At 48.8% G+C, this 17,157-nt stretch overlaps 1 protein-coding gene across 2 annotated transcripts in view; it reads right to left on the bottom strand.

The window, feature by feature from the left end:
- The window catches only part of AKAP1 (A-kinase anchoring protein 1), a 36,480-nt gene extending 22,218 nt beyond the window's left edge, over positions 1–14,262 (bottom strand). The window contains exon 1 of one of the 2 annotated variants that reach the window (XM_059147794.1): positions 14,116–14,262. The gene's annotated coding sequence lies outside the window, so the exon portion shown is untranslated. Of the gene's footprint in view, positions 1–1,311; positions 1,485–14,115 lie in introns of those variants that run through there. The other variant, XM_059147795.1, reaches the window with a different exon arrangement.
- Between the last annotated feature and the right edge of the window lie 2,895 nt (positions 14,263–17,157).

The following is a 17,157-nucleotide window of genomic DNA, read 5'->3' as shown; positions in this document are numbered from 1 at the left end:
CTAAACAAGAAAATAAATTTCTGGGAACAGTACAAACTGTGGGTCCCAGTGACTAAGCCTGTTTGGCTGCAGTTATTGTGGGGGAAAAAAAGAGCTTCATGTAGTTAACTGACGGGAAAGCTGATCATCAATACAAGCACTTGGGAGCCAAGCGGCTATCAAGTCCAGTGCGGACCTGGGCCTGGTCAGTGAAGTCACATGCACTCAGCAATCTAAATAGTCTTTTAGGTAATGCCCGCTCCAAGTGGAAATATGAATATATCCATTATTCCAGGCCTATGTGTTCATATCACCAAAGACTCTCCCCAGGTGTTCAACCCAGTCCATCTCTAGAATGCTCAGCCCATCAAGTTGTTGCTGAAGGGTTTTTCCCCTTGAGGCGGTCTTCAAGGGACAGGAAACAGCTACATGATACAGAACCTGAAGTCCGGGACTTGCTGCCACTGCCTTCAAAGAGCAGATGGCTGTGGGCCAGGTCAAGTCCCCCTCGCCCTCCCCCTTTCCCACTCCACCCCCACCAGTCAGCTGGAGGAAGACCACACACACGGAGGTCTGTGCAAGACCACAAGAGGGCCTTTTGGTTTCTACAGGATGGGTTTACCTGATTCCTCATCAGGTTGAGCGTACACACATACATTCACTCATGTAATAATTCACACATAAATAGGTTTAAGTTGCTGTCAGGAAAAGACTCTGTCCACCAGAAGCTCACAATGCATACTGAAGAATCTGTGTGCGTCTCTCACACACCTCCACCAATGTCAGATTTCACACACCTGAGCCCAATTTCAGAAGCAGGCAAACAGAACCCAAACAAGATTGCATCAGAGGCAGCCAGAATTTGCTCAGGTTGCAATGGTGGGTTACAGACATAAATTAAAGTTCTAAACCCAAGATGCCTTTGGGGATGGAAGGGAGCAGCAAGATCCAGACAGAGCAGAACAAGTCCTGGGAGCCAAAGCTGAAGAGCTGGTAGGGGGCCAGACAAAAGGGAGTTTGACCTTTACTCAAGGCAATGGGAAGAAGAGGCAGCAGCTGAAACATGGCCAAAGCAGAGCAGGTCACAAGAGGCAAACGCCCGGGTGATCTCCAAGTGGAGACTATCTGGCAGCTACTTACTCGCTACTTACTCACTTGAAATGTGACCAGTGTAACTGAGAAACTGAATTTTAAAATTTTATTTAATATTTCAATTTAAATAGCCACATACAGCTGGTGGCTTGCTACAAGAAAGCACAGTCCTAGAGGTATTCCCAGCAGACCGGAAATAAACACAAGAGCTGGGTGAATGCTGTGAAAACCAAAGCCTACCTTGTTGGGCAGTCTGGTGCTGCCACTGAGGGTGAGGCCGATGGTAAGCTGGGCCACTCCCCCTCAGCAGCATGGCTGGGGCCCGGGAATCAGAGTACTGGAGCCATGCCTCAGGGAGGTAGCTCTCAGCCCAGCCCTGATGTTCAAACAGTTGTTACCTTCAACCGTAGGGGGCTGTGTGGGCTGTGACTCATGCTGGTACCCTAAAGATTCCAAATTAGCTCACAGTGGGGCTGTGAGGTCCTGCCCCATACTTCCCCCCACCCTTCATTGTGATGGCCCCACAGAGCGGCCAGGTGAGGCACCATGCCTTGCCCAGGCCTATTCCCTGTTCTCAGTAGATCAGCTGTCCAGAAGTCACAGAACACTTCCTGGGCTGCTCTCCAGGAAACTGGAGGCTTAACCCAGTAGTGTCTGGGTGGGAGCACCTGCTCAGTGAAGGTTTTTCCAGGCAAAATGGAGACCCAAAGCCCAATCCCAGGAACTCCAGGTTAAGAAGAGCCAGAAGCGAAAAATCCCTTCTTAGGACATGGTCTCAAATTAAGAGCTGTTTCTCCTCTAGATCAATTACAAATTAAACTAACTCCCAGTTTGGAAAACTTGGTAAAAAAGAGAACTCCATACAAAGGTGACATGCCCAGTCTCCCTTATTCTGCTGACGTAACACCTGACAGGTCCAGTCTCATTAGGTTTCAAATGATAAAGGGGAGATGGGGGGAAATCAGCATTTTCTACAAAGGTCTTCCCACTGCTTCATGGGGGAGGGGGGTAGGAATGCAGCTTTCACATGGTTTTCACATCCATCCTGTCCCTTATTCCTAGCTCTTGGCCACCAGATTGCGTTACCAGTAAATTCTGACAGATTTCTGAGGATAGTGATAAAGCAGGTGCCAGGGAAGTATTCCCAGGTACACAGAGTTCCCGATCATGACCACGGAACACTACCCAAGACTGCCTAAAAGATAGGAACTTGTGCTCTGACAACAATCTTACCCAAAAAAGCTAATGAAGACACACACCTTCAGAAAAGACCATGTAAGGCAAGCAGACCTTCACACCATCACCTCAGGTAGGCAGAGCAACAGGTGAAACAATGATTTCCCAAATGGCACATGGAAGAATATGACCAACTCAGAAATCACATAAAGGCCTAAGGTCATTTCCACCCAACAAATATTTATGGGCACCTACAGGGTACAAAGCACAGCAGAACACAGAAATGAAACAGACAGACTGTACTTTTGAGGCACTTTAAAGTCTGTTATTTTTTTTGCCCCCAAAGAAACAAACAAAACCAATGACCTTCTTCAGTGGGCCTCTTGGTGCCACCCTCTGCCACTGGCCAACTGACAACTTTGGTCCAAGAGTCAGGCAAGTATCCTAGCTGAGGCTGAGGACAAACAGAAATGAGGCTGCCAGTTTCCACAGATTAGAATGGTCCAATGTCCCGGGGTGGAGAGGTTGTCAGTTTGAACACTAGCACTGTGAAAGCCAAGAGGGCTAGCTTGGGTTGTCCCATTCAATACATAGACTTTCATTCCATACCCTTTCTCCTCACTACCTGATGTCCAATCCAGATCCCCTCTCATTGAAACTATTCCATAAAGAGAAGCCAGACACTCTGCTGGCATGGTGAAAGGACTGTGGGCGCCTCGTTGTCTTTGCTGACTTCCCACCAAGTCTTCAGCCACACCCCAAACCCATCCCTTCAAAAGAACTTGTCCTTGAGCATGAATCAACTTGCTTCTAGTTAGTTGCCCACCCTCCTCCATTTTTTCCTCAGCAAGCTCCACCAAGACAAGGGAGTAAACCAAGAAAGGAAGGGGGGCACCCATCCATAAAGTAACATAAAAAAAGGGAAGAATGGATTCCCAGAATGAAGGGGAAGCAGAGTTAGGGACAGGGGTGCCTCCCAGGAACAGCATGAACAGCTGAGAACCTGCTGTGGTTAAGCATAATGAGGTACTCAGCACCGGCAAAGGCTCAGTGAAGACCTGGCAATCAGGTGAGACCTAGACAAGGGAGGTAAAGAAACAGGAAATTACCTAGGAGAGGAAAGGTGGGGGGTGGATACAAGAAAGGAAATAGGGAATACCAAGAACTCTGAGGCCATAAGCAATATTTACATCATAATGTACACTCAACAACAGCTTGACTAGAAGTTGTGCTAGCTACCTCCATACCAAGAAGATGAGGGGAGAAAAAAAGTGTAGGAATGAGCCAAGTCCTTACCTTCCAAAGTAGAAAAACAATCATGTAATATTAAAAAAAAAAAAAAAAATTTTTTTAAAGGAAGAAAGGAAAGCAAAGAAAAGCATTCCACCTAGAAATACAGATGTAAATGGCAAGGAGGACAGCCTAGAAGAATTGAGGGCAGCTGCCTTCAGCTCCTTGCTGGTCAAGGAACACTCAGAAGAGCTATTCTTTAAAAGAGTAACTGTGTATAACTTGTGTATCAAATCTTTCTACCAGCAGTGCTTTGATAAAACAAAAAATACATTCTTGGTCACCCGGGTGGCTTAATCAGTTAAGTAACTGCCTTTGGCTCAGGTCATGATCCCAGCATCCTGGGACTGAGTCCTGCATCAGGCTCCCTGCTCAGCAGGGAGTCTCCTCCCTCTCCCTCTGCAGCTCCCCCTGCTTCTGCTCCCTCTCTCTAATAAATAAAATGTTTTTTTAAAATTCTTAACTATTAAATACCAAGAGATGCACTCTTACCATAGATTTTTTTTTTTTGAAGATTTTATTTATTTGACAGACAGAGACAGCAAGAGACAGACTACAAGCAGGGGGAGTGGAAGAGGAAGAAGCAAGCTTCCCCTTGAGCAGGGAGTGGGATGCGAGGCCTGATCCCAGTACCCTCCTGGAACATGACTGGAACTGAAGGCAGACGCCTAACGACTGAGCCACCCAGGCGCCCCTCTATTACCACAACCTTTAGGATTCTTGTTAACCATTATAGCCTGTAGTGTCAACTCTATGTACAAACTTGGATTGCTTTAATTTTCCCGTAGCTGACGTCAATTCTGCTTCAGAGCCCCCGAACTGCCCTGCCAGTATGACAGTAGTAACCACAACAGCAGGGGCTTTAGTGACAGCAAGACCCTCCAGTGCTAAGGTACTGGGGTTCCCCACCCTCCTGAGGTCTAACCAGCATTAGGCAGCAGGACCCCTCAAGACTAGTTGTTGAATAAAGCTTTTAATTCCCACAGTGAGCCAGATCCAGCGGAGGGGGCTGAGGAGGTGAAAAGAGCCCTCAAGAAGCAAAGGCAGAGGGAGGGGTTGGCAGTCACATTTCAGAGAAGACGCTGTGAAGATACAGTGACCCAATAGCATAAACCTGGAGCCTCGCAAGGGTGTTCAGAGAACAGAGCCTAAGCACCCCTTGTAGGTAACAAATTAACTATATTCCTGTGCATCTGGAAGGGTACTAGTGGAGTTAGTCACTTAGTCATGTGCTCTGTAGTTTAGACGAGGAACCCAGGTGGAGAAGAGCTGGGTTAAGTACGCCTGGCAGAGGGAGCTTCAGACAGAATGGTTAGGGAATGCCTCTGCAAAGGTGGCAGCAGAGCTGGAACAGTGAGGGGTAGCTGTGCCAAGATCTGGGAGGACAGGGAAAGGAGAGGCGAGAAAGTTCCAGGCAGGGAGAGCATGTGCCAAAGTACTAGGGCAGGAACACACTTGGCTGACTCAAAAGACAGCAAGAAGCAGAGAGGGGAAGAAGAGGTCGAAGGGCTGCTGCCAGAGAAATCGCTCTCCACCATCAACCAGCTGAAGCTGTGCTGAAGGTCAAGAACCCGGAGGGACAGGTTCACCTAACTTTCTCCAAAGAGAACAGACTTGCTAAGCTCAAAGAGCCAAGAGGCTGTAGTTCCTTTTCGTTTCTTTTTAAAATTTTTTGAGTGATGCAGTTTTGAATTTTTTTTAAGAGTATTTATTTATTTGAGAGAGAGAGAGAGAGAGCATGAAGGAGGTGAGGGCAGAGGGAGAAGCAGACTCTCCACCAAGCAAGGAGCCCAATGCAGGGCTCAATCCCTCGTCCCCAGGATCATGACCTGAGCCGAAGGCAGACACTTAACTGACTGAGCCACCAGGCATCCCTTGACTTTTATTTTTGAAGTTTTATTTAAATAATCTCTACAGGGGTGCCTGGGTGGCTCAGTGGGTTAAAGCCTCTGCTTTCAGCTTGGGTTGTGATCTCGGGGTCCTGGAATCGAGCCCCGCATCAGGCTCTCTACTCAGCGGGGAGCCCATGCCCCCCCTCTCTCTCTCTGCCTGCCTCTGCCTACTTGTGATCTCTGTCTGTCCAATAAATAAATAAAATATTTATAAGTAAATAAATAAATAATCTCTACACCCAACACGGGGTCTGAACTCACAACCCTGAGATCAAGTTGCATGCTCTTCCAGCTGAGCCAGCTGGGTGCCCCTATAGTTTCTTAATTAATAAACAGAAGCAAATTCTGGAATCTATTTCAGAAATACAGTGCTTCTCTGGCTGGTAGATTAGGTACACACTACATGATCCAATAGGGGCTCACTTTCTACTTGGGAGTTCTCAGCAAATGCATTTGCCAGGAAGCCCTGAGGCCACACCACTCATTGGCCTTGGAGCCAATGCTAGGCCCTCACCCTAGCACCCCCCCAGCCCCACCAGATGAATCTGTTCCAAGAGGGCAGTCCAGCCCTAGGGAGCAGATGGGAATGGAGGCACGCATGCGCATGAGCGCGCGCGCGCACACACACACCCCTTGCTACTTCTTTGAATCAGACTTTGCAAAAACAACCTCGGTCTCCAGCCAACATAAACCACAGGCAACAGAGGGCCTTATACGGCTCGAAGGTTTCTTAATCAGAAAAGATAGATGGGCTGGAGTTGGCAGCTCCAAGTTAGAGGATGGGAAGAACAGAAAAAGGGGGGAGAAGGCAGGATGGTGGTGAGGAGCAGAATTCATCGAACTCCTTCATATCTCTTCAGCTTCTGTAGCCCCCCCCCCCCCCCCCCCAGTGAGAATTCCTAGTAAGGGGCATGGCTCTTACTGCCTCTCGTTTTGTTTTGGTTCTTAAGCCAGAAGATGCCAGTAATCAGGCTGCCAACAGAACCACAGTTTGACAGAGTTTTTAGTGTCTGTGTGGAGGACCGCTCTTGAGTCAGGTGACTTCCCATTTAAGTGGGATAATGTCATTTTCAGACAAACTGGCCACAAGGGCAATAAGAGGCCCTAAAACCAGGGAGTTCCCTGACTCCTGGGCTGCCTCTGCCACAGATCCAGAACAAAAAAGGCAGCCCCAGGGAACTCTAAGGCAGCTACCACCCCACACACTCATCCCACGAGAGTTTTTAGGGTGACTTTATTCTCCTCACCACCCCCCTGCCCCCCCACACTGACTGGGAGACAGCAGCAGCGTCCACAGCAGGACCTGCTTGTATGCTGAAACCACATGTACTTGGCCTTCCTAAAGGATGCCACATGCTAAAAATAGCACACAGCACAAGCTTGGCTGGGTGGGCCTCACCAAAGTCAAAGGACAAAGCAAGAAGGTTATTCTCAGCACAGCCTTTTCTCATCAGAGCTCAAGGCACAAGGGTGCAGGCCTCCTTCCAAGGCAGCTGGGGAAGTCACTCCTGCTCCTTTCTCTGTGGAGGGACAGGAAGGTCTACAGAAGACTGAACTGGCCTTCAGATCCATCGTCCCAGGCCAAGGCTACAGGAGATGGCATAGGGGTGGCATGCTGAGGATTGGGCTTGAACAGATCTGTGCCTCCTCTGGCAGAGACAGACCAGGCTACTCCTAGGTGACAGCCTATTGAGGGCTCAGGGGTCTGGGTCCATGACCTCCATGTGAGGTCCCACAGGCCGCATTATTATGAGCCAAGGAATGACCACTTGAGGTTGTCTTTTCAGCCAGGTGACTGAACTACATCAGAGTCTGCAGAGCCGTTTCCAGGCCCTAAGGCACAGCTACCTAGCCTACAAGTCTGTCTCAGTCACACTCATTATTTGTGCCACTCAAAGGCACTGGACAGTTGCATAATTTGGAGCTAAAACCTGACTTTGGAAAGACAAGAGCATTAGAGTAGAATCCTGAACTTCAGTTTCCCATAAAATGAAAATATCCTGCAAAATGGGTTACAAATACCTCTACAAGGCTGTTAATGAGGCTGATGACTCAAAACACTGAAGAGCCTTGGGGTTATGGACACTGGGGAGGGTATGTGCTTGGGTGAGTGCTGTGAAGTGTGTAAACCTGGCGATTCACAGACCTGTACCCCTGGGGATAAAAATATGTTTATAAAAAATAAAAATTTAAAAATTAAAAAAACAAAAACAAAAACAAAAAAACACTAAGAGCCTGACTGTTTGTGGGATACATCATTTCAATCTTAGGGACCCAGTTTCATTTGCCAGATGAGGATGGAACGATAACAGGGCAGTAAGAGACCTTCTCTAAGCATGCAGCTAGAGAGAGAACCTCACTTAAGTCAAAGCAGCCCTGTGTCCCCGGGGTCGGCTTGGTTTCCTGAGGGCCTCAGCTCCCTCACACGCAAAGGAGAAATACTTTACCTTGTAGAATTGAGATAAAATAGAAAGGGAACATAGCTGACTCTTGAACACGGGTTTGAGTTGCAGGGGTCTGCGTGCATGCAGATTTTGGGATGTAGTACATTACCATAAATGTTTTCTCTTCCTTATGATTTCCTTAATAACATTTTCTTTTCTTTAGCTTACTTTTTTGGTAAGAATACAGTAGAGAACACACATAACATACAAAATATGTGTTCATTGACTGCTATGTTCCCGTAAAGCTTCCATTGGCTTGTTAGGCTATTAGTTCAGCTTCCGGGGAGTCAAAGTGATATTTTTTTACAGCAGGGATGGGATGGGGGCAGTGTGGCTGGTGCCCTTATCCCCACATCATTCAAGGATCACTGTAGTTTGAAAACAAACAAACAAACAAACAAACCCTAAGATGCCAGGTGTACAGTAGATTCTGTATCTTATGCTGGCTGGGTCTGGGACAAGAGAGCTCTCACATTATATGCCAGTCTAGCAGGGTTCAAACTAGGCATGCCCAGGACTGGATGAGAGGGTATCTGGAAATAAAGCTCACTCCCCAGAGCTAGCCCACACCAACACTTCAGGACCCCCACTGTGGCCCAACTTCCCCCAACGCCTTCATAAAAACAGGCCTCCTAATACCCAGATGGACTGGAGAGGCAGAATGAAAAGGTCATTTGTTTGTAAGGTGCCTGCAAATCTGGTCCAGCCTTGGTCCCACAGTGGGATCCTACAGGAAGTCACCAGGTGGGTGAGTGAAGGGCCAAGTAGCAAATCCACAGTGAGCACAGGCTCCAGACAACCAGCAAGGGGCTTTAGGATAATAATTTTCAAACCAAAACAGCTTTCTGAGGGCTTAGCATCTGCCTCTCCTGTTTTGCACTCCCATCCCCAGCCTCCTTACTATGTTCTTCTCTAGAACCATTTCTTAATTTATCACTGCCCTCCAAACTGGCAAACCAAAATCTGTTGAACACACCAAACATAGAGCTGATAAATAATTTGTCACCAAAACTGTGGATTCGTGGACTCTATAGAGGACTAAGCCCAAACATGTGATGCTTTACAAGGTGAGACAATTAAGCTTTTACAGTTGGCCCAAAGCTAAGACTGGCACTGTCCAACTAGAACCTTCCGTGAAGGTGAAAATGTTCTAAGGCCTGCCCTGTCCAATACTGGCCACATGAAGATACTGAACACTTGAAATGAGACTCATGTCACCAAGAAATGGGTTTTTAAATTGTATTTAATGCTTAAAAGTTGTTTTTTTTTTTTTAAAGATTTTATTTATTTGACAGAGAGTGAACAAAACCAGGGGGATGCACCAGAGGGAAGAGAGGGAGAAGCAGACTCCCTCCTGAGCAAGGAGCCCAACTTGGGGTTGGATCCCAGGACATTGGGACCACAAACCAAGCCAAAGGCAGATGCTTAACAACTAAGCCACGCAGGTGCCGCTAATGCTTAAAAGTTTAAATTGAACCAGACACACATCACTGGTTGCCACCCTAAAGGACAAGGCAGCTCTAGACCCCCTCCCCTAAGGATAAGTTTAGGAGATAAGAATAGAGATAGAATAAAAAATAATAATAAATAAGAGGTGCCGCCTGGCTGGCTCAGTCAGAGGAGTACGCAACTCTTGATCTTGGGGTTGGGAGTTCAAGCCCCATGTTGGGTATAGTGCTTACTTACATAGATTAAAAACTTTTAAAAATATAGCACTGTAGCATCTAAAAGCTAAGAGAACTTGAGATGCCCTTAAAACAGTGGACTATGGCTCCCCCCGCCCCCCCCCCCCCCGCCGTGGTCTTTGACTTACACTATCCACAAAGCCATGTTTCCTAGCCCAAACACATCCCTGCAGGTAAATCCACCCTGCAGTATCCCAGAGGCACTCTAAGGAGCAGAATCTGAACACTCTTGACTGATGTTGATCAACCCTCCTTTTACCAGCTGAAGAAACTGAGATCCCACAAGGGTCTATAACCACTGCCAGGTTTCAGTCCTGAAAGCTGCCCCCCCCCCCCACCCCTGTCCTCATCCTCCAAATCAGGGCTCTTGCCAGCTAAACCCAGGGTTAAAACAAGCCTCATTCCTAAGTCCTCAGCCTTTGCATTTTGACTTCCACAACTCACCTGGGGCTCTGCTTTGTTCCTGAATGCTATGGGCCTCAGTAACACGGGGCTGAGTGAAGGCAGGCAGCCAGTCTTACCAGATGGGGACAGAGTGTTTACTACCAACTGCTGTAAACTACCAAACTGAGTTGTAGAAATATCCAAATGGCCAGGATTGGAACAGAAAGAAGACCACTTAGCAAGAGGAAAAGAAAGTTAAGGAAAAGGACACCTTGAAAGCTACTTATTACTGAAAGCCAGTCTTCAAAATGCTGCATGAAAACATACACTCCTTTACTCCAACAATCTGCTTAGAAAGCAACAGAAAGATTAGGAGAAAAGCCCACGGATTTGACTATTCCTTGGTTCTTCTCACAAAAGCCCTCCAGAGGACCTAGTTTAAGCACAAAGCCATACTTGTCAGTATCTCTGCCCCTCAATCTGTATTTATACTAGCCATTGAAACAATCCCAATTGACCTCCAGCATCACCCTCCTCAATTGTACTCAGAGGAGTGAAGATTAAAGGATCAAGGAGGTGTTTGCCTGTAACTCTCCCAGCACAAGACAGTAACAGTCAAGGAAAAGGCATCCTCTAATTTATAGTTTCCACATCCCCACCAGCTACCTCTTCAGCCAGATTCTGTCCCACTCAAGACACTACCATTGATCCTGTTTTCCACAGCCCAAGTATAAAATCAGGTATTGGAGCCAGCAGAGCTGCCCTGTGGAGTGCCACAAACAATGGATATTTCATGTTAAATGATCATAAAGGTGAAACCTGCATGAGGCATTACACCAGAAAGGGCTGTGGAAAAAAAAAAGAACTTGCCTTAGAAAGCCAAGGTTAGGATTTAAATACATCCCACTCAGATTAGCAGCTCAAACCACAGGAGAGGATTTCAGTGGGACAAGAGGCCCAGAGGACCCCTGCCTCCCCAGAGCAGAAGAAAACAGAATGGCAAACAGAAGGTGGCTAACTCATACACAAAACTGACTTCCTTACAACAGCACAGCAGACCAAGCTACAGAGAGTTCCTCTCCTTCGACACTCACAGAGAAGATTAGGAAGGAGTGGCCTGGGGAGAATGGGCAGGAAGGCACCAGCTGGCCAGGCACATGGGGTGCCCACTCCTCAAACCCTGAAACGTGTACTCAACCAAATCATGTTGCTTCAGGCTAGAGCCAGGAGGCTGGGAGCACAGTGTGGGGAAACCAATTTGCTTTCCTTCCAACCAAGTATCCAGGTCAGAGGCTAGCAAGGAGGGGTATCTTTAAGAAAATCCAAATCACTCAAGTGATTTAAGAGAAATTAACGTTAATCTCAGAGATTCTTTAGGAGGAGAAAAAAAGCAATGCTTGAACAGCCATCATGAACCAGGCACAATGCCCAGTCTAAAATACAATCTCAATCTGTCTTTAGGATGAGAGGGAACACTGTAAAGGCTAAAACTAGTCTTCACCCACAAACGAGGGCTATGGCCAGGCCTGGGTCCAACACCCACAAATAATTTAGATTACCAGCTATAGCAAAACAAACTGCTTTAAAATATTGATGTTCAGCAACTTTACACCATAGCCACATCCACCTGGCATCTGAGCAGAACCTTTGTGCTCACCCTACAGGGGCCAGGAGTTGCTGTACTTCCTAGAAAACGGCTGGGCAGAGGAAAAGATATTCCTACAAAAGGCTCTAGGGACCAAGATACGTGTCACTCAAGGGCTTAGATGGGATCTATTATCTGCAAATTTTGGGTCCTGGCCTAGCAATGTGCATGACAAAGGAGCCAGTTTAATCCAGGTAGGCACCGAAGCTTCAGTGATTTGCATATCTGTAGGATCAAAAGGCCCTCTCTGATCCTAGAGCCATATTTCCTGAGAATATACCCCGGAATTACTTCCCAGAACCCACAAAACTAGTTAAGAGGTGAAAGAGGTTAAAGTTCAACACAAAAGCCCCCCCAAAACATAATTTCACTTGTTCCCAGTGCTCAGAACATTTTTTAAGTTTTATTTACTTTTTAGTAATCTCTACACAATGTGGAACTCGAACTCACAATCCCCAAATCAAGACTCGCATGCTCTACCCACTGAGCCAGCGAGGCGCCCCTCAGAAAATCTTTTTTTTTTTTTTAAGATTTTATTCATTTGACAGAGAGATCATAAGTAGGCAGAGAGTCAGGCAGAGACCGAGGAGGAAGCAGGCTCCCCACTGAGCAGAAAGCCCAATGCGGGGCTCGATTCCAGGACCCTGAGACCACAACCCGAGCAGAAGGCAGAGGCTTTAACTGAGCTCCAGGCGCCCCCAGAAAATATTAAATAATCAGCAGGTGAACTACTTGAATGCTAGAAACAAAGAAATGTGATAAATGATCAAATCATGCTCTAGCTATCATCTATCCACTCATTTCAAAGGTGCTCTGTGCCTTTAAGAGCAAAAGGGATGGGTGGTGCTTACTAAGAGTCCAAGCTTTGCTTTCTGAATAGTTTAAAAAAAAACACACACACAACAAACTAATTTGAGAAGCACTTGGTTACAAGAACACAGTAAGGTTACCAGTTGCTAGAGTTAACAGCTTTTTGTGAATGGTGTTCCTTGATCAGTAATTGCGACAAAGGGGGGAGGGGGGAGGGGGATAGGAAACCAACAGATATGACCGTACCAGGTGTCAAGCAGCCCAGATTCCCCGGCAAGAGATAAATTTAAACACAAAGTAGCCTACACTTCAGTAGGGAAAAGATAGTTGGCTTAACCTAATTGCTCTGCCCATACCCACTACCCGGCTGGAGCGGCCTTCACTAACACCTGGGGTGACGAGCACCGGGTTTCTGTTAGCCGCGGCGGAGCGCGAGGCACCAGCCACCCTCGGCATCCCTGCAGGAGAGGTCTCGAAAGGCCCAGGGGTTCCAGCAGTCCCGGGTCTGTTCGACACCGCCCACCATCAACAGTGCCTTTCCTTCTCTAAGCCTCCCTCGGGGGTGGGGGGGGGGGGTTGGGAGGGACTGTACCCTAGGGCGCAGCGGAACTGGTGAGAGCCTGCCCCGAGGCGTTCAGACCACAGTCTTCCCAAGCCCATTTTGACCCATAACCCCGACACTAGAGTGGTCCCTCCACACCGCGGGCCGGGGCGGGGGTGGGGGGTGGTGGTTGTGCAGGCGGAGTGTGACACGTGACCCACGCGCCCCGGGACATGAAGTCAGCGGGCACTACGGCCAGGACAGTCTCCCGACACCCTTGAAGGGGCTGCATATGCTAATCCTCTCGAGAGACACCAAGCCCTTGACCTCAGGACCCTAACTCGGTTCCAAAGGTCCCTGCCCCCAAAACCGTTCCAATCACCACGGTGCCCTAGCCCATCCTCCGCGTTCCGCAAATCAACCCTCTTCCCAGGTTCGCCGCACTGAACTCCCAGGGGCTAGGCTACCTGCACGGGTTTGCCAGCACCGTGCCTAGGCGGGGAGCAACCCAGCGCGAGCTTAAGGGGCCCAGAAGTTGGATAATGTTCCTGAAGTGACCATTTCAACTCCAGCCCTTCAGGAGGAAGAAAGGGGTGCCCGCGGGCCTCGGGGCACCTCCTCGCCCTTATGAGCGCCTGGCCCTGCCCACAGCCCGCCCCGCCGCCGCCTCTCCCAGTTCCCACTTGGGTACACACGACCTTTGAAAAGTAAACGCGTGTGGGGTTGGGCGACCTTGGGTGGGACGCGCTCGGGTCTGTCTCACGGGAGGGAGTGCACGCTCGGGGAAAGTTAAGCCGCTGAGGGGTGCCCCGGGCGCCGCGTCCTCGCCTCCCTACCCCCAGAGGGCTGTGACGCGCGTGGGGGGCACCATGCGGCCGCAGACCATGGCTCCAGCCGCGCACACGCGACCTGTCAGCAGGAGCCCGCGGCAGACAACCCCGGCGGGGGAGGAAGAGGGGGCGCGCAGGCGACGACAGAGCAAGGGCCTGCTTGACAGCAAGCGATGGGCCGGATCCCCTCCTCACGCTCTCGGCTTCCGCAGCCTCCCGCCTCCCGGACACCTGGAGCGCGCGTCGCACACCGCACCTGCACCTTAGACTCCCCGCGCCCGACGGCGTCGCCCTCGGGGGCCTGGCAGGTGGTCATCGCGCCCGCCGCCCTGGCCGCCCCAACTCACCAGGTCCTCGGCGACAGTCGGGATGCAGAGTCCTCGCCCGCCGCCGCCCCCCCCCCACCCCCGGGCCCAGCAGCCCAGCCCCGCTGCGCTGCGGCCGCTCCCCCACGTGCTTGCCCAGGCCGGAGGAACACAGAGACATTAAATACTGAGGACGCGCAGCTACGTGCCCGCTGCGCGACGCAAGGCCCCGCCCCCCTCTCACCTGCGCGTGCGCACCGCCTGCCTCTCCCGCCCGCGCTTCTCCAAGCTGCGCCAGAGAGGGCGCGGTCTGGAGCGCCTCGCCAACATCCCGCAGCCGCCGCCCGCAGCCTGGCCTCGCTCGGGCTCTCGCGAGAGGAAGTGTAATCTCGGCGGGGTTGGAGAGAGCGGCCTGGCTGGAGCCTGGGGAGATGTCTCGGAACCCCAAAGGTCTACCGGGTGAGCGCAGCGTGGGGTCTCCTGCCTCAGCTCTGGGCGGGTTCCCGGCGTCAGTTAGACCATCTGCCTGCCGCGTCGCGGACAGCCCCCTGGAAAAGGCGGAGTGGCCTGGCCGGGGAGGGGCAGGACCTCGTTGCTTCCCCGGAACTGTCAGTACTTCGTAATGCATAATCAGGTGGCCATTAATAATTGTTCAATAATGACTGCAGAATAGGGAGTACCTCGCACTACTCAAATGCAACTTTTTTTGCCCAACATTCGGTGAGGTTGAACTGAAACAAACACTTTCCTCTAAATGGGTTTGGGTTTTGGAAAAATTCCTGTGAAGAGGTGGTCACCACGAGTCACTAACTCTGCCAGGAAACTTGGGAAAATAAGTTGCCCCCAGACAAGTGAACAGGATGGGTCTTGGCTGGGCCTGTTCTCAGTCTTAAAATATAGGGACGTGAAGTAAACATTTGGGCAAAATAAAAGAGATCATGCTAACCACTAACCATTACTTGGGAAAACGCTTCATTCATCCTCATTAGTGACCAAAATGCAAATTTAAATGACAATGAGATACCATTTACTAGTGAGTTTTAAGTATAAACTTATATATATATGAATCCCAGTTGCATGCTGCGATTAGTGTTATGAAGGAAACAAAGAGGAAGCTGAAATAGGAAAGAAAAAGAAAAAACCAGTTCTATGGTTCCAAAAGGCATAGGGTAAAACTTAAACTGAAACCTTGTGGATGAGAAGGAACCAGCCTTGCAAATAGTATTTGGGAAGAAGGATTAGGAAGTATTCCCAGCAGAGGCAACAACACAGGCAAAAGGAAGAAACAGCTTCTAGTGAACTAGAAGGTCAGTGTGGATGGAATATATAGTGGGGGTTGAGCACAATGCTGGAAAAAGAAGGTTGCAAACAGGAAAAAGAAGGTTGAAAACTGGGAAGAGGATAAGAGAACTAGATCACCTTATAAACTATAGTAAAGCTTGAATTTTATTCTACTCTGCTTAGCTCCAAAGCCGAGCATGCTTCTACCTCAGGACCTTTGCACTTGCTATTTCCTCTGACTGGAATATTCTGCAGAACTCTGCAGACTACACTCACCTCTTTCAAGTCCTTTGCTCAGTGGTCATCTACTCAGTCTCTGAAACTTTCCCTGTTCTCCCTATTTAAGATTGTAATTACACACATGCATGCGGGTGCATGCCCCCACCCACACAATTCTCTATCCCTCACCCCTTCTTTATTTTTCTTCACAGCACTTACCACTATCTACATTCTATATACTTCATTTATTCACAAGAGCTGATATCATTGGGGGCATGACATATGGAGGGCACTCAGTAAAAAAAGCGTTTAGTGAATAAACGGGAATCCATTAAAAAAGGTTAAGTAGAAAATAACACTAAGAGTGCATAGGTGGCTCAGTAAGTTAAGCATCTGACTCTTGATCTCAGCTCAGGTCTTGTTCTCTGGGTCCTGAGTTCAAGCCCTGCGTTGGGTGTGGCACCTACTTTAAAAGAGAAAGAGTGATACAATATAACTTCTGTTTTTAAAAGGAAGCTGAAGCTGCTATGGAAAGAATGGATTAGAAGACCAGTACAGAAGCAGGGAGACCAGAAGTTAAATGGGGTACAATTTATTGAGATGAGGGAAGATGGGGACAGTGAATCATTGGTTTCATTTGGGAGCCACTATATATATAGTGTTTTGTGACTGTCCAGTGCAAATAAGTAGTTAAGTTGTATATGCACATCTGAAGTTCAAAGTGGCAGAAGTTGGAAATACAAATTTGTATTGAAAATCATTTAAAAAGTGGACATTTTAGGGGTGCCTGGGTTAAGCCTCTGCCTTCAGCTCAGGTCATGATCTCAGGGTCCTGGGATCAAGCCCCACATCAGGCTCTCTGCTCAGCAGGGGGCCTGCTTCCCCCCCCCCCTCGCCTGCCTCTCTCCTTGCTTGTGATCTCTCTCTCTGTGTCAAATAAATAAATAAAATCTTTTTTTTTTTAAGTGGATATTTTAAAGAAAGACAATGCCCTGGTGGTGGTGGAGGGATGGAATGTCTATGGGGGAGAACCTGGGAAAATGATGTCCAAGCTGTTATGTCCTGGACGGATTGGTAGGAAAAAATGGGGAATAGGAGGAAGTAGAAAAAAGAGGGAGACAAGGCTATGAATATGGTTATGAGGAGGGGCAGAAAAGCAGGAGGAAATGATATCAATGTGTTAGTCCTGTCCTAGGTGTGGTCACATGAGCAAAGGAAGAGGTGAAGTGGGGTAACTGGAGTACTAGGGAAAGTGTAAGACACAGTTCGGGGGGGGGCCGCTGAAGACAGGATTAACTATAATCACAGCTAAAGATCAACCCAGCAGCTGTGGCCAGCCACAAGGTCAGGGCAGTGCAGAGGTCACGAGGTGGCCCTAGTATGAGAATGAGAAGGTGGAGGAATGAGAAGGGAGGTGAGGATGGAGGGCCATCTTAAGAACTTGGCCCTGAGAAAGAGGCTTAAACTTTAGCATCAGCTCAATATGGGAAAAAGCCTGCTTAAGACAGGGATTTTAAGGGGTGCCTGGGTGGCTCAGCGGGTTAAAGCCTCTGTCTTTAGCTCAGTCATGATCCCAGGGTCCTG

Source organism: Mustela lutreola, chromosome 15 (genome assembly GCF_030435805.1).
Source record: "Mustela lutreola isolate mMusLut2 chromosome 15, mMusLut2.pri, whole genome shotgun sequence".
In the NCBI taxonomy this organism is placed as follows: Eukaryota; Metazoa; Chordata; class Mammalia; order Carnivora; family Mustelidae; genus Mustela; species Mustela lutreola.
Note: the sequence above shows the minus strand (reverse complement) of the source record. Positions and strands in the feature narration are given on the sequence as shown.